At 43.4% G+C, this 21,456-nt stretch overlaps 1 protein-coding gene across 7 annotated transcripts in view; it reads left to right on the forward strand.

The window, feature by feature from the left end:
* LOC110491941 (vasopressin V2 receptor) overlaps nucleotides 1-21,456 on the forward strand; it is an 87,402-nt gene that overhangs the window by 40,173 nt on the left and 25,773 nt on the right. For 2 of the 7 annotated variants that reach the window (XR_016487264.1, XM_021565826.3), the window contains exons 1-2: nucleotides 2,284-2,733; nucleotides 3,456-3,496. The exons of 1 other annotated variant lie outside the window; for it this stretch is intronic. The gene's annotated coding sequence lies outside the window, so the exon portion shown is untranslated. Of the gene's footprint in view, nucleotides 1-2,283; nucleotides 2,734-3,455; nucleotides 3,497-21,456 lie in introns of those variants that run through there. 4 more of the 7 variants (XR_016487265.1, XM_090202699.1, XM_090202700.1 and 1 more) reach the window with 3 other exon arrangements.

Below are 21,456 nucleotides of genomic sequence, written 5' to 3' on the forward strand. Positions count from 1 at the left end.
GAAGAGATATGTGAAAAACACCTTGAGGATTGATTCTAAACAACGTTTGCCATGTTTTCAGTCGATATTATGGAGTTAATTTGGAAAAAAGTTTGCGTTTTGAGGACTGAATTTATGGATTTTTTTTGGTAGCCAAATGTGATGTATAAAACGGAGCTATTTCTAATACACAAGGAATCTTTTTGGAAAAACTGAGCATCTGCTATCTAACTGAGAGTATCCTCATTGAAAACATCAGAAGTTCTTCAAAGGTAAATGATTTTATTTGAAGGCTTTTATGTTTTTGTTAATGTTGCGTGCTGGATGCTAACGCTAATGCTAACGCTAAATGCTAACGCGAAATGCTAACTCTAGCTAGCTACTTTTACACAAATGATTGTTTTCCTATGGTTGAGAAGCATATTTTGAAAATCTGAGATGACAGTGTTGTTTACAAAAGGCTAAGCTTGAGAGATGGCATATTTATTTCATTTCATTTGCGATTTTCATAAATAGTTAACGTTGTGTTATGCTAATGAGCTTGCTGATAGATTTACACAATCCTGGATACAGGGGTTTTTTCATAGCTAAACGTGACGCAGAAAACGGAGCGATTTGTCCTAAACAAATAATCTTTCAGGAAAAACTGAACATTTGCTATCTGAGAGTCTCCTCATTGAAAACATCTGAAGTTCTTCAAAGGTAAATGATTTTTTTGAATGCTTTTCTGTTTTTTTGTGTAAATGTTGCCAGCTGAATGCTAATGCTAAATGCTACGTTAGCCATCAATACTGTTACACAAATGCTTGTTTTGCAATGGTTGAGAAGCATATTTTGAAAATCTGAGATGACAGTGTTGTTAACAAAAGGCTAAGCTTGAGAGCTAGCATATTTATTTCATTTGCGATTTTCATGAATAGTTAACGTTGCGTTATGGTAATGAGTTTGAGTCTGTATTCACGAACCCGGATCCGGGATGGGGAGATCAGAAAGGTTAAGAAATGGCTTTCTTCTTGCCACTCTTCCATAAAGGCCAGATTTGTGCAATATACGACTGATTGTTGTCCTATGGACAGAATCCCCCACCTCAGCTGTAGATCTCTGCAGTTCATCCAGAGTGATCATGGGCCTCTTGGCTGCATCTCTGATCAGTCTTCTCCTTGTATGAGCTGAAGGTTTAGAGGGACGGCCAGGTCTTGGTAGATATGCAGTGGTCTGATACTCCTTCCATTTCAATATTATCGCTTGCACAGTGCTCCTTGGGATGTTTAAAGCTTGGGAAATCTTTTTGTATCCAAATCCGGCTTTAAACTTCTTCACAACAGTATCTCGGACCTGCCTGGTGTGTTCCTTGTTCTTCATGATGCTCTCTGCGCTTTTAACGGACCTCTGAGACTATCACAGTGCAGGTGCATTTATACGGAGACTTGATTACACACAGGTGGATTGTATTTATCATCATTAGTCATTTAGGTCAACATTGGATCATTCAGAGATCCTCACTGAACTTCTGGAGAGAGTTTGCTGCACTGAAAGTAAAGGGGCTGAATAATTTTGCACGCCCAATTTTTCAGTTTTTGATTTGTTAAAAAAGTTTGAAATATCCAATAAATGTTGTTCCACTTCATGATTGTGTCCCACTTGTTGTTGATTCTTCACAAAAAAATACAGTTTTATATCTTTATGTTTGAAGCCTGAAATGTGGCAAAAGGTCGCAAAGTTCAAGGGGGCCGAATACTTTCGCAAGGCACTGTATGTTGTCATAGTTGTGCCTAGGGGGGCATATGTGTGAGGGAATGCTGTCACCTCCAGGCAGGTGTTTGTCCCCCTGTGTGCTGAGGGTGTCAGGTTCTTGTCCGGTTCTGGCATTTAGGTCGCCACAGACTAGTACATGTCCCTGGGCCTGGAAATGATTGATTTCCCCCTCCAGGATGGAGAAGCTGTCTTCATTAAAATATGGTGATTCTAGTGGGGGGATATAGGTAGCACACAGGAGGACATTTTTCTCTGTTAGGATAATTTCCTTTTGAATTTCTCTCTCTCTCTCTCTCTCTCTCTCTTCTCCATCCCATAACAACAACACTATAGGCTACATAGAGTAGTCAATCTAGCCTATTACAATGCGGTATCTCTCTCTCTCTAGTTCTCTCTGAGAGTTCATAGGTATGTATAATAACATTGGCTACCCTTCCTTCTGGCTGTTAATTCCTCCTCCCGTTCTAGAGGACAGGCTAGTTTGAGCCAAGAGGAAGGGGAAGGGGGAGGAGAGGGAGGGAGGGAGGGCGAGGGGGAAGGAGGGATGGTAAGAGCAGACGGAGCTCAAATTCAGTCCTGTCAGTGAGTAGAGGCACTCAGAAATAGCAGAGAAGAGAGGGAGCACGGAAACGCATGGTGAACTAATGGATTACTCTCACAGACTCTTGTGAACTACACAGCACCGACATACCATCAACCACACAACCTGGCAAATACAGTACACACATACAATATTCACACTGATTTCACTTCAGCCTCATACACTCAACAAGCTCTCTACAAATTTAGATCACACAGACTTTGAGACAGACAGTTCTAACACAGGTCTCTTAATCTACATCAGAGTAAATAGACAAACGGATTCTCTGATTCTGACACAAACACAGGCATAATGGAAATGCATGGGCTTCAGTGTTGAACTGAAGGACCAAAGATGTGAATTTCGGTGAGGATTCTGACACCTTTGTGAAACATCACTGAAGAGCACCACAAGCAAAAGTAAGTACTGTACTTGACCTTTTAACTCACTTGAGCGTTTGTAGCTAGCTACCTTTTTACTTTTCCTTGTAACGTTATGACCAAGTAAAACAACACATTTCACAGCGCCTATCCGGTGTAAACATATGTATTTTTTTTTATCCTCATATGTTACAGTAGCTGTGCGTTTGTCTGAACATGGCAGTGTGTGTGTGTGTGTGTGTGAAGCATGATGACAGGCAAAATGAGATAAGATTATACTAAAAGCTTTGTGATAAACATGCTAGCCTATAGACATTCAGATGCAGAAAGTCAACAAAATTCTGCTATATGTACCTAGCCTATATGTCAACACTCTTGCCACACTTATCTCAGTTTGTTCATTCCTTGTATAACTGACCAATCCAAGGTCAGTAACTGTGTATGTAGGGATTCTTATGGGAGCTCCTGGTCCTGGGAATTGCCACTGCGTTTAGACCAGCCAGTCATCAGTCTAATACATTTTTATGGAAAATAATGAGTCTCTCTCCTTTCCCGAGAAGACCAGAGAGGCCAGCACGCTATATGCTCCGTATTTCACCTTTAATGACAATATTTGACTCATTAAGAACATTTTAAACGTTTGCATTTAAGGTGATATAAAGAGCATATAGTGTGTGGACCTTTCTGTACTTTTCATTACGTTTTTGTAGGCAGTGGTTATGACTACAACCATTTCTCTCTCCTTCCTTCAACTGCTGTAGCAGGACACGCATGAAGAGGTTGACCATGCACTGACAAAAAGGTGAGAGCCGAGACTGAGGCAGGGAGAAGGAGAGAAGATTTATACTCACCTTGGTTTGTTCTTCTCTTCTGATGTGTACGTGCCTAGCCTACATTCTGTCACACTGACTAAAACTCTCTTGATGCTAATTAATAGATGTATGAACCCGGATAATTATTCAAATATACACTCATAAAGTATAAATTGTACACAGACAAAATCCAAAACTGAGGCTGAATCCATTTAGTCGACTGGTCGATTGTTTGGTCAATAGGCTGTTTGTCGACCGAGATTTCTTTAGTCGAGCAGTTGCAAATTATCCAAAAAAAGTAACATGTCTTATTCGTGCCTGTCTCTGTGGACTAATCCATTACGGAGGCCATGTGGATGGCACAGTCCATCACCCTAAGACATGTACTACTGAAATTGCAATTGGTTATATCATGTAAGAATAATGGTGCAACACTAATAAATATAATATTATTTTATAACAAATGCGCTACCTCCAGCGCTGTCTATGGTTCTTAAACATAATCTTCAGTGAACAGTTGAATTGGTGCCTTTCCCTATATGTTGCTACGTGCATAATAGCGAAGTTAACCCGCATATTAGTGTTGAGAACCATGCAGCGGAGGCTGCAGAGGAGTGAGGAGACGAGGAAACAGCTCTTGACAAAATTGTCTATGAAAATTGAGTAGAGAGGAAACCAACTTAATTAGGTCTATAATCAATAGCCTAACTATTAAACATGCCTGGCTTTATAAATCATCCATATATAATCTACAGAAATAAGACAGATCCTGCCTCTGTTGCTTGTTCGTGTTTGTGTTAAAAGCCTACTGAATCCGGTGAGCACCAAGCCTCACACAACCGCAAAATGTTGGATAAAGCCATTTCACAAATTCGTCTCTTTTTCCATCTTTGCAGTGCTGTGATAAAGGCGTTACAATTGTTTTTCGTTAGAACAGACTCTCTGATATGATTTATCATTTATTTTGTGTTTACACTGTTACAAACGGGCAGAAAAAAATAATATTGTAATCTAACTGCACCTGTTTGTCACACGCAATATGAACGCAGCTCTCCCTCCTATACCCTACTTTTTCTTGATCTCCTTCTTCTTATTGTTATTATTACTATTATTATTATGATCATCATTATAATAAGTCATGTCATTATCATTAGTAGGTTTCTTACAGTAATAGCCTTGTATAACCACCATCGAGCTGCAGTCCTAAGAGTGTGTCCGGTTTCATCTTAATACCGTAACATACCTATATTTCAATATTTAGGCTACTGTATCAATCAATCATTCGTTCATGTCATCACACAGCATACAAGTCATTCACACTTTGAAATGCAATCAAGCATTTTAGTTTTAAAATGAAGGAAGCTTTGGATAAGGAGCTCCGTACAGAAAATAAACCGCAATTCATGAATGCATGTAACTGTTTTAAGTCTTTGCTGTAATAAAGGCTTTATATATTTTTTTCTCTCGTTATAACAGACTCTCTGATACACTTCTAATTCATTTTGTCTTGTTTACACTGTTCCAAATGGTTTTGAAAAAAGTATAATATTGTAATCCAACAGCAGTTGTTTGGCACACAATACTCACTCAGCACTTCCTCCTATACCCTCCTTTTTCTGGAGCTCCAGTAATTTCCACAACTAAGTCTAAATGTCTTCCACACATCTGACTTCCACATTCCCTCCTGAAAAACCAGAAAACATACACCCGTTTCAAGTTTATTTTTCACGTCCTCCGGATCCATTTTGCTGTCGCGTGTTACGGTGTTCGAGTTTGTTATAACCAATTTATAGATGTGTTACATCTACATACGTCTGTCGTTGAGTGAGTGAGACCAAAGCGCAGCGTGGAAAGTGTTCATCATACTTTATTAAATGAACACCAAAAACCAACAAAATATAAGCGAACGTAAAGCTCTGTAGCGCTAAACAGCAACTATACAAAGACAAGATCCCACAGACTAGGGTGGAAAACAGGCTGCCTAAGTATGATTCCCAATCAGAGACAACGATAGACAGCTGCCTCTGATTGGGAACCCTACCCGGCCAACAAAGAAATAGAAAACTAGAATGCCCACCCAAATCACACCCTGACCTAACCAAATAGAGAAATAAAAAGGCTCGATAAGATCAGAGCGTGACAGTATCCCTCCCCCCCCCAAAGGTGCGGACTCCGGCCGCAAAACCTGACTCTATGAGGGAGGGTCCGGGTGGGCATCTAGCGTAGACCCCGCTCTGCTTGCTGATCCCTCCGCTTCCGTGGAACCGGACCATGGATCGTCACTGGAGGCTCCGGACCGTAGACCATCGCCGGAGTAACCAGACTGTAGATCGTCGCCGGGGACTCCGAACTGCCGACCGTCGCAGGAGGCGCCAGGCCGCGGACCGTCGCTGGAGGCTCCGGACCACGGACCGTCTCAGGAGGTTCCGGACCGCGGACCGTCTCAGGAGGTTCCGGACCGCGGACCGTCGTAGGAGGTTCCGGACCGCGGACCGTCTCAGGAGGTTCCCGGACCGTGGACCGTCGTAGGAGGTTCTGGACCGCGGACCGTCTCAGGAGGTTCCGGACCGTGGACCGTCGTAGGCGGTTCCGGACCGTGGACCGTCGTAGGAGGTTCCGGACCGTGGACCGTCGTAGGAGGTTCCGGACCGTGGACCGTCGTTGGAGGTTCCGGACTGGGAACTGTCACCGGAAGCTCTGGACTGGGAACTGTTGCCAGAAGCTCTGGACTGGGAACTGTCACCGGAAGCTCTAGACTGGGAACTGTCGACGGAAGCTCTGGACTGGGAACTGTCTGAACTGTGGAGGCGCACTGGAGGCCTGATGCGTGGGACCGGTACAGGTGGCACCGGGCTGATGACACACACCTCAGGGCGAGTGCGAGGAGGAGGCACAGCACGTACTGGACTGTGGAGGCGCACTGCAGGCCTGATGCGTGGGACCGGTACAGGTGGCACCGGGCTGATGACACGCACCTCAGGGCGAGTGCGGGGAGGAGGCATAGGACGTACTGGCTGTGGAGGTGCACTGGAGGTCTGGAGCGTAGAGCTGGCACAACCCGTCCTGGCTGGATGCTCACTTTAGCCCGGCAAGTGCGGGGTGCTGGCACAGGACGCACTGGGCTGTGAAGGCGCACTGGAGACACGGTGCGTAGAACCGCATAACATGGTGCCTGAACGTTCACATGCTCCCTAAAGCGAGTGCGTGAAGGAGACACAGGATGTACTGAACTGGAGATGCGCACCTGAGGCCAGATGCGTGAATCCGGTGCATATGACTGGTGTCCCGCTCCTCAGCACGCCTGCTCCGCAGCGCTCTCAACGCCAGCACCTCTCTCCGGAATCGAGCTCCTCACTCGACTCCCTGACTGGCTCTGGTTCAACCCTCGGCTCCGCCGACCACTCCGTGTGCCCCCTTCCCCCCAAAAAATGTTGGGGCTGCCTCTCTTGCTTGCGTTGTGTCCTATATTCCTGGTCTTGTCGCCGTTCCTCTGATTCCATGGCAGGGTCTTGTCCCCTGCCATTAACTCCTCCCAGGTCCAGGATGTCCTCTACTCCTTGGCATGCTGCTTGGTCACTTGGTGGTGGGATCTTCCGTTACGTCCGTCGTTGAGTGAGTGAGACCAAAGCGCAGCGTGGAAAATGTTCATTGTACTTTATTAAATTATCACCAAAAACCAACAAAATATAAACGAACGTAAAGCTCTGTAGCGCTAAACAGCAACTATACAAAGACAAGATCCCACAAACTAGGGTGGAAAACAGGCTGCCTAAGTATGATTCCCAATCAGAGACAACGATAGACAGCTGCCTCTGTTTGGGAACCCTACCCGGCCAACAAAGAAATAGAAAACTAGAATGCCCACCCAAATCACACCCTGACCTAACCAAATAGAGAAATAAAAAGGCTCTCTAAGGTCAGGGGGTGACAAAGATGTCATTATGATAGGCTATAGGTCAAGCCCTAATGGTCAAGCCCCATTGGTCACGTGCATGTGATGCAAACATGTTTCACATAAAGAGGGAAAGAGTTGAGGGAATAGGGAAAGTTTTTCCAAAACAAACAAGGTATTTCAGTAACATAACTTTTAATTCAGAGAAAAAAGTAAGAAACTAAATGGCTGTAATTATGTTGCAGCTTCAGCATGGACAGTGTGGTAAACACTTGCTGTGCTGTGGAGCCTGTTCGATGCAGCAGGGAGGAGAGAGAGACAACGTGTTCCAGTCACACGGGGACTCTTGTCTTTCTTTTTTTTTACAGTGTGGCCATCGGGCTCCCTCCCGCTTGAGTCATTTGTGTGTCTTAATTATTTAATCAAACAGTGTGCTTAAAGAATCAGACAAGCTCAGGGTGTTTATATATGGAAAAATACACGGTTCAACATTTTGACTAATCGATTGGTCGAAATTACAGACGACTTCTCTGTCGACCAAAATAAAAACAAATGGTTGGGGACAGCTTACTCAAAAATGGCTTTAATGGCTTTCCATATCTTGCATCTAAATAATAAAACAACATTGAAAATCTTCCAACATAAAATTGCATTTATGTTGATGACCATCCTTATGAATGGTTGTTTATTATTAAAGAGATTCTACGGTACTTTTGTATTCAAAAAGTGGTCCCTGAAAATTGCTTACTATGTCGCATTATGTGCATACAGTGCCTTTGGAAAGTATTCAGACCCCTTGACATTTTCCACATTTTGTTAGGTTTCAGCCTTATTGAAAAAAGTATTTAAAAAACATTTTCTCACCAATCTACACACAATAAGGACAAAGCAAAAATGTTTTGTTTTTTTGGTTGCTAATTTATATAAAAATAAATATCACATTTATATAAGTATTCAGACCCTTTACTGAGAACTTAGTTGGTGCACATTTGGCAGCAATTATAGCCTTGAGTCTTCTTGGGTATGATGCTAAAAGCTTGGCACACCTGTATTTGGGGAGTTTCTCCCATTCTTCTCTGCAGATTCTTAAGCTCTGTCAGGTTGGACAGGGAGCGTTGCTGCACAGCTATTTTCAGGTCTCTCCAGAGATGTTTGATCGGGTTCGGCTGACTTTGAGACTTGACCCGAAGTCACTCCTGCATTGTCTTGGCTGTGTGCTTAGGGTCGCTGTCCTGTTGGAAGGTGAATCTTCGCCCCAGTCTGGGGTCCTGATCGCTCTGAAACAGGCTTTCATCAAGGATCTCTCTGTACTTTGCTCCATAGATCTTTGCCTGAATCCCGATGAGTCTCCCAGTCCCTGCCGCTGGAAAACACCCCCACAGTATGATGCTGCCACCACCATGCTTCACCGTAAGGATGGTGCCAGGTTTCCTCCAGATGTGACGCTTGACATTCAGTCCAAAAAGTTCAATCTTGGTTCCATTAAACCAGGGAATCTTGTTTCTCATGGTCTGAGAGTCTTTAGGTGCCTTTCGGCAAACTCCAATCGGGCTGTCATGTGTCTTTTACAAAGAAGTGGCTTCCGTCTGGCCCCTCTACAATGAAGGCCTGATTGGTGGAGTGCTGCAGAGATTGTTGTCCTTCTGGAAGGTTCTCTCATCTCCACAGAGGAACTCTAGAGCTATGTCAGACCATCGGATCTTGGTCACCTCCCAGACCAAGGCCTTCTCCCCCGATTGCTCAGTTTGGCCGGGCGGCCAGCTCTAGGAAGAGTCTTGGTGGTTACAAACTTCTTCCATTTAAGAATGATGGAGGTCACTGTGTTCTTGGGGACCTTCAATGCTGCAGAAATGTTTTGGTACCCTTCCCCAGATCTGTGCCTCGACACAATTCTGTCTCGGAGCCCTACGGACAATCCCTTCGACCTCATGGCATGGTCTTTTCTCTGACATACACTGTCAATTGTGGGACCTTATATAGACCGGTGTGTGCCTTTTCAAATCATGTCCAATCAATTGAATTTACAACAGGTGGACTCCAATCAAGTTCTAGAAAAATCACAAGGATGATCAATGGAAACAGGATCCACCACTTCACTTTGTCATTATGGGGTATCGTGCGTAGATTGATTAGATGTTTTATTTATTTAATCTATTTTAGAATAAGGCTGAAACAAAATGTGAAAAAGTCAAGGGGTCTGAATAATTTCCGAATTAAATTTGGGTGCCTGTGGATCCGGAGACACAGAGAACCAAAAATTCATGCCAACAACATTATAGAAACGAGGACAGTGAAAAATCATTGTTTAGCCCCTTTTACTCTTGGTGAAATTTGGACGTGTTCTATGTTTACAAAGCACCTTCCTCCCTGTGCTTTGTAGCCATAGAACACGTCCAAATTTCACAAACATTGTGCTATAAATCGCCTTTTACCTAGAAACATACAATATTATTATTACAATTTTGTTTTATATTGTTGTGTCTCAATGGCCCACTTGGCTATAAATAGGAGCTACTGTAAGTGCAATGGTCAGGTCACTCTGAGGAAGATGTCAGCTTGACATTGAAACGTCAGTCACCTGTTTGTATCCTGTACAATGGATTAAAGTGAGCAAAAATACATACATTTCTGCCTTTTTTTGTTATGTGCTCCAACTCCTTTTTTTACCTCAAATTAGTTTTTATTGGTAAGCCATTATCATGATTTTTGTCATTGTTGTTGAGCACACCTCCTTTCCTTTGTTTTCTGAAGCGCGAAGGCCAACCTGAACTCACACCGTTAAATGATTTAACAATTGAAACCATTTTTTTGATGTGAACAGTTTGTGAAACTTTTTTGCCATTACACTCATAAGCTCCCATGAATTTGAAACAGAAGCTTGACCTTGACTGTCAATCAGACTCCAGAGCCCTTTATAAGCTCTTTGCAGAATGTTACTTTCGTATTAAGTAAACAATACCCACTATTTCCGGTGCAGCCGGAGGTTTTCTCTTGGTGCCTTCAGGAGTTTCCGAAGTTGACCATAAACAATGACCACAGAATTACCAGAAAGGCTTTAAATTCTATCTGTCCTCCTATTTAACCGATTACAAAAGTATGTATACTTAACGAGCTAGCTAGGCTAGCTCAGTACTTGCCAGCAGCGTTAGCCAGCTCGCTAAACTTGTAAACAAAACAAGCAAAGTGAACTTACTACCTGGTGATCTAAGCACAGTTGTGTCAGTGAGGAGATCGGTTCTCAGTTGGCTAAAACATAGCATCCAAACACACCATATTTCAGCTTGCACAAACCCTGTAATATCAGCAGGGGTGTAAACTAAAGTACCAGTACTTAAAGATGCACTCCAGGATCTTAAGCACAACTATATCATACGAATTTAACCCAAAACGAACGTAAAGTATCATACAAAAGGGATGACATAGTACACAATTTCATGACATAGTAAACAAAAAAAACGGGGACCACTTTTGGCTCATGAGAACCAATTTTAAAACAACTGGCTGAAATAATACAAAAGTTTGAGAGTAAAAATACTTTAAAGTACTAATTAAGTGGTATTTTGGGGCATCTGTACCTTACTTTACTACTTTTACTTTTACTCTATTACAGTTCTAAAGAAAATAATGTAATTTTTGCTTAATACATTTTCCCAAGTGCTCATTACATTTTGAATGCTTAGCATGACAGGAAAATCGTCCAATTCACACCCTTATCAAGGGAACATCCCTGGTCGTCCCTACTCCCTCTGACCTGGCGGAATCACTAAACAGATGCTGTGTTTGTAAATTATGTGTTGGTGGCTATCCATAAAAATGTTTTTTGTATTGTGCCATCTGGTTTGCTTAATATAAGGAATGTGAAATTATTTCTACTTTTACTTCAGTCATTTTCTATTAAGGTGTCTTGAATGTTTTACTCAAGTATGACAATTGGGTACTTTTTCCACCACTGGCTATCGGTACATTATAATTAAAGTAGGTACCCCTCAATATACACTTCATTATAACTAGACAAATCCTGTATAACACCTAGTAATAACATTGTACTTATGCAGATATGTGGTGTACTAGTGTATTTATTCTCCCACTTGGATCTCGCATCCACAGGGTTTAAATTAAGGGCCAGGTTGTCAGAATGGGTAATGTACTGTTAAGGTACACATTAGTTACAAGTAAGTACCCCTCGAGATACACTTCATTTTAACTAGCTAAAACCTGTGTAACAACTAGTAATTACATTGTACTTAGGCAAACATTACATGTGCTTTCAAATAGTGTCTTATTCCTTATCTGGGATTAATACCAATTACATGTTGTTATCACATTTTATACAACGGGTGGGTCGAATCCTAAATGCTGATTGGTTAAAACCACATTCCAGCCGGTGTCTATTCAACAAGTTACTACCGGCTAAATCTATGATGTTAAAATGCCTATTTACTCTGTTCAATCTCACTGCACAATCCACTGTCTCATCAGCCCAACCAGGCAATTTATAAACTTGATCCCCAAAAGACATTATCTCACATTATTTTAGACTTCAACAGCGGAGATTTGTATGAACCTTGCTGTCTGTCTCTCTGACATTTGCAACATTGTTTAAATATTAAAATTATATCTCCAGTTGTCCCATAGTATTGACCATGTCTGGAATCTGGATGAGACAGACAGGCAGCGTTTCTCAGCCAGTCGAAATCATGAATCAGCTGGCATCATTTTTATGGATATATACAAAGAAATGCCAATACAAAAAAGGTCAAATTAAACTTCAGTTTGAAGTGATTATGTTAGCTGTGTTGTTGGCCAGCTCCCCTGAACAACAGTGTCCTGACGAGTGTGCACATTGTCTATGCCAGGCAAAATCGCACCTCATTAGCTCATTGTTATGGATGTATCCAATTAAATGTCACTAGAAAACATCTTAAACAAATGCAAATGCAGCTACTTTGCTGCAATTTGACGGGACTGTAAGTTTGCCGTAGTTGGCTAGCTAGCAAGCAAGATATAAGAACGTTGCCAGCCAGTATGGCAATGGAACATTTAGAACAAAAGACTGTTGCGTCCATATATACTAAACAAAAAGTCTGAACGACTGGGTCACGTCTCTGGCAACGCTAGATTTGCGTCGGGACTATATCTTCTGAAAAGGATGAAATAGTATGAGTAAATTCATCAAAAATCAAGTTTTTAATAAAAGTATGTCAAACATTATTTGAATATGTTGGCAAAGTGATAATGTCCTCGAAGCCGGTGTTTAGAGGATATATTGGCATGGGTGTTGTTCATTAAGGGCCGGCAAACTGTGCCTGAAGTAACTATGAGTCGTTACGTTAACTACAATACTTGTTGTAGTGTAATTACACATGTAATTAAAAGGAAGTGTTACCAAATGTAGTTATTTTCCAGTTTTCGGTTCTGTTCCCTGAACCGGTTCCAAACCTTGCTTATGTGTTCTATGTTCTGTGTTCAGTTATGGATATAAGGCAGAGGTCTAAACAAACATAGGCTAATGTAGGCCAGTGATATTACTTGGGCAAATTTCTCCCCATATAATTTACTTGACATTTTTTTATGTTGTTTTTGACGTCAACAGAAACAAGTAACTTGCATGACCTTGTAAGGTTCTTATTTTTCAGAGTAAATAACTCATGGCCACTAGAGAAGCTTAACCAAGTTTAAGAGGGTCAGTTTCCTGGCACGTGCAATATGACAGTATAATAGCCCTATTGGTTAATGATATATTACAAAAACAACAGTCAATAGAGCTGTGAACAAGGCTTTATCGGTTTCAACTAGGACCCTATGACAGTAGACCATGGTTGAAGTTCATTCCATTTCAATTCCGTCAATTCAGGAAGTAAACTGAAATTCCAATTCTCACCAATGGTTCTCTATGACAACAACTTGGAATTGGAATTTCAGTTTACTTCGTGAATTGACTCAAATTTAAATGGATTTGAGCTCAACCCAACAAGCCCCCCTGGCCTGGATGGTGTATTGTAGAACTAGAGATATGTCTGTAAGGCTGTCAATGCCAACCTTCATTGACTATGGCTCAAGGCGAGAACCCTCATTGCAAAGTCAAGCAGCAAGTGTGTCATTGCAATGCAGGTCAATGAGGTGTGGTCGGCCCATTAACATTTTAATAGGTTGCTTTGGCAAGGTACGCTATTGTAGGACAAAGTGTTCAGGTTACATAGAGATAGAGGGGAACCTCAGGCTACTTCATACACCCTTCAAAAAAAGGTTTCCATAGGGGTTCTTCGGCTGTCCATATAGGAGGCCCCTAGTGGATTCCATGTTGTATCCTCAGTGGAAAGGGTTCAAGAAGGAACCCAAAACGGGTTCTACCTGGAACCCTAAAGGGTTCTTCAAAGGGTTCTCCTATGGGGACAGCAGAAGAACCCTTTAAGGTTCTAGAGAGTACTTTTTTTCCCAAGAGTGTAGAAGTTCAAGAGAAGCCTTTTGACTTTCAAAGTATAGGCTACATAGAGAATGTTTGGGACATTTCTCCCTCCGCAAATTCATAATGATAAATTAAGGAATGACGACGGAATGTTCATTTAACTTAAAAATCAGCCGGACAAGGTTAGAAAAGGAAATACAACTCAAAATGTGAGTGAGTGGTCGGGGTTCTGATTAGTTTGTGTGGGAGAGTTGAAGTATAAGTGTGCAGCTAGAGGACAACTGCAATCTATAACGTTAATTATGTTCCCATGTGTTCCAGAACAGAATACTGATCAAAGGCTCTAGAAGTGTAGGGCACCCATAGAGTGTTTCAGCAGCTTAATCTTCCTGCCTCGGCTGAAAAATGTGTTATTGATTGGTATATAAATAAAGTCTTTGACAATATGGAGCGAGCTGAACAGAGCAGTATACAGCCGACGACTCCACTTTAACGACTCCACTTCAACGCTGCTTGGTTCACAGTACAATATGGCGTAAGACATAGCGCTCACCCACACACGGTTAAGTCATTCATGCATTATTGCGTTTTGTGTAACATAGAGGCAGGGTTGCACAAGAAGAGGATTTTTTTATTTTGAGACCAGTGTGTGTGTGTGCGTGTGCGTGTGTGTGTGGGCGGGAGAGAGAGAGAGAGCGAAAGAGAGAGAAACAGACAGACAGACAAAAAACAAGAGAGAGAGATGGAGACAGAGATGGTCAGGCAGAGTACACAGAGAGAGAGGCGTGAAAGTTTAGAGAATATTTGTAAGAATCCCTGTGTAGCTCAACTGTTAGTTGCTCTCTGATTGCTTCTATGACTCTCATTGCTGCCTGCTTGCTCTGCCAACCAGTGTGTGTGTGTTTCCGTGCATGTGTGTGTGTTTTTCCGTGCGTGTGTGTTTCCGTACGTGTGTGTTTCCGTGCGTGCGTGTGTTTCCGTGCGTGTGTACCTGCGTGCATGCGTGTTTGTGAACAGGCGGCATTTTGATCCAAGTCTCACAGCACATTTGTTCCAGTGAGCCTGATATGACGGATTGACACTCCAAAACGTGTGAGCAGGGAGAAAGAGAGAAAGAAATAGAGAGAGAGAAAGAAAGGGGGAGTGGGGAACAGAGGAGGTGTCTATGAAGGGGTGAAGTGGGACAGGAAAATGGATGGTTCCACACTCATTTAACTCTGCAGAAGGAAAGCAGGAGGGAGGGATCAGGTCCTTTCGTTTTAATCAGGGTAAAAGCTTTAAGGTACAGAAGGCCGAGTGGAAGTTACAGGCTGAGGGAGTCTTTGGCTGGACCACAGTCCATCTCGCAAAATATGACAGAACAATTTGTACTTTGCGAGAAGATTGTGAATGGGAGTGCTTGCTTTCTGGCAGTGAGGTTTGCAGAGAATGGGTTGTATGACTCGCACCACTCTGTGTGTGCATGTGTGTGTAGTGCAGTGCGCGTCATCCCATTATTCATCAGTATATGAATGTGTGCAAATCATGCTTATCGTGTATTTTGGATGCACCTTCAATTATGTAAATGAGAATGGAAGTTCTGGAACACGGAACATGGTGGAAATACTATAATGTCCCCTGCGGGGACAAGAACTCGAGAACCAGGGACCAATTTTTGGGGAAACTTTTTTCGGGAAACTGCGGTAAACCGACACCGTGGTATTCGCTCGAGGGATGATGTCTAGCAGTGATGACTAAACAGTACTAACAGAGGAGGAGAGGACAGAAGATGCTTAATCAGCCTTGGAGGAGACCCCATTTTACACGTGTGACTTTACAGATTGATTAGATCTAACAGCGATGACTAAACAGTACGTGTTAGGAAGGAGTTTCGTCCACCGGCTTTGTCTTAGCCTGAAGACGAGGTTTAGAAGGAGGAGAGCACTGAGGACTTATAATGGAGGAGGATGAGGAGGAAGAGTAGAAAGGGAGAGCACTGAAGATGCTTTATCAGCACAAGCCCGGGAGACCTCACACACACATTTGATCAAATTTGATTTAAAGTAATTACCAATTACCAGCCGTAAAGTCATCCTCATCATAACCACATATCTTGAAGTTAGTAATCACCACCACCACAAATGGGTTTGTTATTGGACAAATCCAGGCAGTACCTTCTGTTTTCTTCAGTTTGGTACCTGATGGGGTGGCAGGGTAGCCTAGTGGTTAGAGCGTTGGGCTAGTAACTGGAAGGTTGCAAGTTCAAATCCCGTGCTGACAAGGTACAAATCTGTCATTCTGCCCCTGAACAAGGCAGATAACCCACTGTTCCTAGGCTGTCATTGAAAATAATAATTTATTCTTAACTGACTTGCCTAGTTAAATAAAGGTAAAATAAAAAATGACCATGACCCTGGGCTAGAGAAGAATGTGAGCTGTTCCTGGTTCAGCATCTAGGTTAGTTAACATCATTACCACCTTCCTACCCAGTGTAGTGTAGCCAGTGGAGTCGAGGGATGTGTCTAGGGATGTGACAAAAACATTTAAACCATTTTTTTTTTTATCATTTAAATGTTTAAACAATAAGAACAAAATAATAAAATGACATGTGAATTCTTAATGCAGTTATGGGGCTGTGTATGACCACTAGGTGGCAATACCGTTCTATCTACTTCAGGCTACCAGAAGTAGTGGATAGACAGCAGTAAGGCTACCTTACTGCTCTCCACCACCCACTCAGCAACGATGGTAGTTAATGGCATTTTTAGTCTCCCTGCTGTGTCCCTCTACTCCATGTTCTCAGTCGTCAGTACATGGAACTTCACGTCCCACTTCTCATCAGTGTGACGATCCCACAATATATTGTTAACAGCCCATATGGGTGATTGAGAGCTTGCACTTTGTACTTGCAGAGCAATCATTGTACAAACCAGACCATCACAGTTTTTCAAAATGGCATATTGTCGTCTAGTTCTAAATATGCCATCAGGCATTGAAGCCGACATCCTTTACCAGTGACAATGGCTGCATATCAACTGCAATCATTTCTGTAATCGGCACTTCTTTAGCGTGAAGATTCCTATCTAATGATTGTAGTTGGGGGCCTACGCTGCTGCTAGCAACAGTTAGGTATTTGTTTATAAAATAAAAAAATGAGTTGCTGCCGCGACTTCCTTCACCAGTTCATGTTTGTATACCTGGATGACATCCTCATCTTCCACATGTCCATGGTTGAACAAGTCCAACATGTATGCCAGGTCCTTCAAAGACTCCTCTCTCACCACTTGTATGTGAAAAGTGTGAGTTTCACATTCCTCCGATCTCTTTCCTGGGGTACATTGTGTCTCAAGGCTGTGTACGGATGGACTCCCAAAAGGTAGTAGCGGTGATCAACTGGCCGCGGCCCAGCACTGTCAAGCAAGTCCAGCATGTTTCTACCGGAGATTTGTGAGAGACTTTAGTTCTGTGGCTGTGCCATTGACAGCGCTCACCAAGGGCATGTAAGGCTGGGCATGTAAGCTGGACCTCGGCTGCTGAGAGGGCGTTCCAGGACCAGAATTATTTTTTTTCTGCACCAATTCTAGTTCATGAGGATCCTTCTCTTCCCTTCGTGGTAGAGGTGGATCTGAATCTTTAGCTCAGCTAAAGACCAAAAGCTTCACGCCTGTGTCTTCTCCAGACGTCTCACTCCAGCGGAGAGGAACTATGATGTCGGCAATCGGGAGCTTCTTGCAGTCAAACTGGCTTTGGAGGAGTGGCGGCACTGGTTGGAGGGTTCGGAACATCCTTTTACGGTTTAGACGGACCACAAGAACGTGGCCTACATCCAGGAGGAAGCCCCAATCTCCGACAGGCTTGTTGGGCTCTTTTCTTCACTCGGTTCAGATTCATGTTATCTTACCACCCGGGTTCTAAGAAAGTGAAGCCGGATACCCTGTCTCGCCAGTTCCCCAGCTACAGTGAGGATCGGCCACTTGGATCCATCATCCCCAAGTCGCTCATCCTCGTGCCGGTGTCCTGGGGTATAGAGACTGTAGTGAGGGAGGCGCAAGATAGGGAGGCAGTTCCTGACGGCTGTCCTTCTAACAGACTTTTTGTTCCTCTTGGGGCACGGTCCAAGGTACAGTGGGCTCACTCATCGCGTCTCACCTCTCATCCGGGAGGGCAGCAAACGCTAGAGTTTTTGAGGAGTAGGTTTTGGTGGCCCTCGGCGGAGGTGGACACTCGGACCTTTGTGGCTCCGTGTCCGACATGCGCCCGGAATAAGACTCCTAGTCAGCAGCCTCTGGGGCTTCTTCATCTGCTGACAACACCTTCTAGACCCTGGTCTCATCTCTCCATCACAGGTTCCATCCTCAGAGGGCCACACTGTCATCCTAGTCATTGTGGACCGCTTTTCCAAGACGGCACATTTCATTCCGCTGCCTAAGCTTCAATCTGCCCGTGAGACTGCTCAGCTAGTCATTCAGCATGTTTTCCGCCTTCACAGACTTCTTCTGGACATCGTCTCCGACCGGGGCCCCCAGTTTGCCTCCAGATTCTGGAGGGCGTTCTGTAACCTTCTGGGGTCATCAGCCAGTTTGACTGAGGGCTATCACCCTCAGTCCAACGGCCAAGCAGGTAAACCAGGATCTGGAGACCGCCTTACAGTGCTGTGTGTCTGCCAACCCCGCCACTTGGAGTCAGCATCTTCCCTGGGTGGAGTACGCACACAACACTCTCCAGTGTTCCTCCACCGGCCTGTCACCATTCCAGGTGTTGTACGGATACCAGCCTCCTCTGTTTCCAGATCAGGAGATTGAAGTGGCGGTTCTATCCGCTGAACGTCCTATCTCTTGTTGCCGCCGGACCTGGAAGAGGGCTCGGTCAGCGATACTGAGGTTCTCTGCTCGAGCTCAACGACAGGCCAACCGTCATCGCCGTTCTCACCCTCTCCTGCGTCCAGGCCAGATGGTCTGGTTGTCTACTAGGGATCTGAATGTCAGCTTTGACAATTTGACAATTCTTAGGGACCTCCTCTGACACCACCTGGTATAGTAGTCCACAATGATGTACTGGGCCGTACACACTATCCTCTGTGGCACCTTATGGTCAAAATGGAAATCATTTGCCATGCCAGGCGGTGATGCAGCCAGCCAAGATGCTCTCAATAGTGAAGCTGTAGAACTTTTCAGCCTCCTGAGGGGGAGGAGTTACTTTCACACCCTCTTCACGTGTGTTTGGACCATGATAAGTCCTTAGAAATGTGGACACAGAGGAACTTAAAGCTCTTGACCCACTCCATGACAGCCCTGTCGATGTGAATGGGGGCGTGCTCGGCCCTCCATTTCCTGTAGTCCACGATTAGCTCCTTTGTCTAGCTGATGTTGAGGGAGAGGTTTATGTCTCTGACCTCCTCCCTATAGGCTGTCTCATCGTCGTTGGTGATGAGGCCTACCACCGTTCTGTAGTCGGCAAAATGAATGATGGTGTTGGATTCATGCAGGCCACACAGTTGTGGGTAAACATGGAGTACAGGAGGGGACTACGCATGCACCCCTGAGAAACCCCTGTGTAGGTCAGTGTGGCTGATGTGTTGTTGCCTACCTTCACCACCTGGTGGCGGCCCGTCAGGAAGACCAGTATCCAGTTGCAGACGGAGGTGTTCAGTCCCATAGTCCTTAGCTTAGTGATGAGCTTGGAGGGCACTGTGGTGTTGAACGCTGAGCTGTAGTTAACGAACAGCATTCTCAAGTATGTGCTCCTTTTGTCCAGTTGGGAAAGAGCAGTGTTGAGTGCAGTAGAGATTGCGTCATCTGTGGATCTGTTGGGCGGTATGCGAATTGGAGTGGGTCCAGGGTGTCTGGGTGATGGTGTTGATGTAGGCCATGACCAGCCTTTCAAAGCATTTTATGGCTACAGGACGGCTCATTATAATGGTTGGAACAGAGTGAATGGAAACCATGTGTTTGATTTATTTGGTACTATTCCACTAATTCTGCTCCAGTCATTACCACGAGCCTGTCCTCCCCAATTAAGGTGCCACCGACCTCCTGCGCTACAGATGTGAGTGCTACGGGACAATAGACATTTAGACAGGTTACCTTGGCGTTCTTGTGCACAGGGACTATGTTAGTCTGCTTGAAACATGTAGGTATTACAGACTGGGTCAGGGAGAGGTTAAAAATGTCAGTGAAAACATTTGCCAGCTGGTAAGCGCATGCTCTGAGTGTGCTTCCTGGTATTCCGTTTGGCCTTGTGAATGTTAACCTGTTTAAAGGTCTTACTCACATCGGCTATGGAGAGTGTGATTACACAGTCGTCCGGAACAGCTGGTGCTCTCATGCATGATTCAGTGTTGCTAGCCTCAAAGTGAGCATAGAAGGCATTTAGCTCGTCCGGTAGGCTCGCGTCAGCGGACATCTCGTGGCTGGATTTTTATTTGTAATCTGTGATAGTTTGCAATGCACTGCCAAATCCGACAAGTGTCAGAGCCGGTGTAGTAGGATTCAATCTTAGTCCTGTATTGACGCTTTGCCTGTTTGATGATTCGTCTGAGGGCATAGCGTGATTTCTTATAAGCGTTCAGGTTTAGTGTCCCGCTCCTTGAAAGCAGCAGCTCTAGCCGTTAGCTCAGTGTGGATGTTTCCTGTAATTCAATGCTCTAACCACTAGGCTACCCGCCACCCCACTCATTGAAGTAGAAATCCTCATCCAAATTGAGTTTAGTGATTACTGTTCTGATGTCCAGAAGCTCTTTGCGGTCATAGGAAATGATGGCGGAAACACAATGTACAAAAAAAACACACAAAATAGCACAAAAACGGCTACTATTCCCTCTAGTGGAATTATCTCAACAGAATCTGGCCCTAAACATAAAGTAGACAGGGCAGAATGTTTCACCACTTTGACTGACCTAAAAATTAAGAAAATCCTTGACTATGTATAGACTCACTGAGCATAGCCTTGCAATTATGCAATGTAATCGGCCATGATTGATTACCGATTGTTATGAAAACTTGAAATCAGCCCTAATTAATCCATCATTCCGATTAATCGGTCGACCTCTAGTTATCATATCTCAAAATCAATGTCATGTGGTTAATCAAAATAATATTCAAATCTAAATGAAACTGATACAAACCCAGGTGCGCAACTTTGGTTTTAGAAGTGGGGATGTAGATTTTTCTAAAACATTTTGGTAGGGCTAGATCAGCTTTAATATAGCAGATAAATTGTTGTTTCCATCAATATAATTGTCTGCATCATTTCCAATCCCCCATATATTTTTTGGGTAAATATATATATATATATATATATATATTCTTTGAAAAATATATTTTCCTTTATTATTTTCTCCTAACCCTACCATCCCTCCCCTAATTTGAGTAAACTAATGGACAACAACACTCAGGCTTCTACTTCCAGTTTATACATACTATTTAAATAGTATATTCTACAATAGTTATCTCTTGTTTATTTTTTAGTCCCATACTTCAGCTACACTCAACCCCTCCCATCTATCTCTGAACACCATCCAGTTTTAATTTCTACGTGCCATATATTTTTCAACTCTGCTGTGATGTTTCACAAAAGTTCTGAACGTTTCTATTCTCATAGATTCTACATATTATAAATGAAAAATAAACATTTTTGCTAAGAGTATTATTATATTATTGATCGATTGACTTTGA

This window comes from Oncorhynchus mykiss, chromosome 16, assembly GCF_057628025.1.
Source record: "Oncorhynchus mykiss isolate SJ-2025 chromosome 16, ASM5762802v1, whole genome shotgun sequence".
Taxonomy (NCBI): domain Eukaryota; kingdom Metazoa; phylum Chordata; class Actinopteri; order Salmoniformes; family Salmonidae; genus Oncorhynchus; species Oncorhynchus mykiss.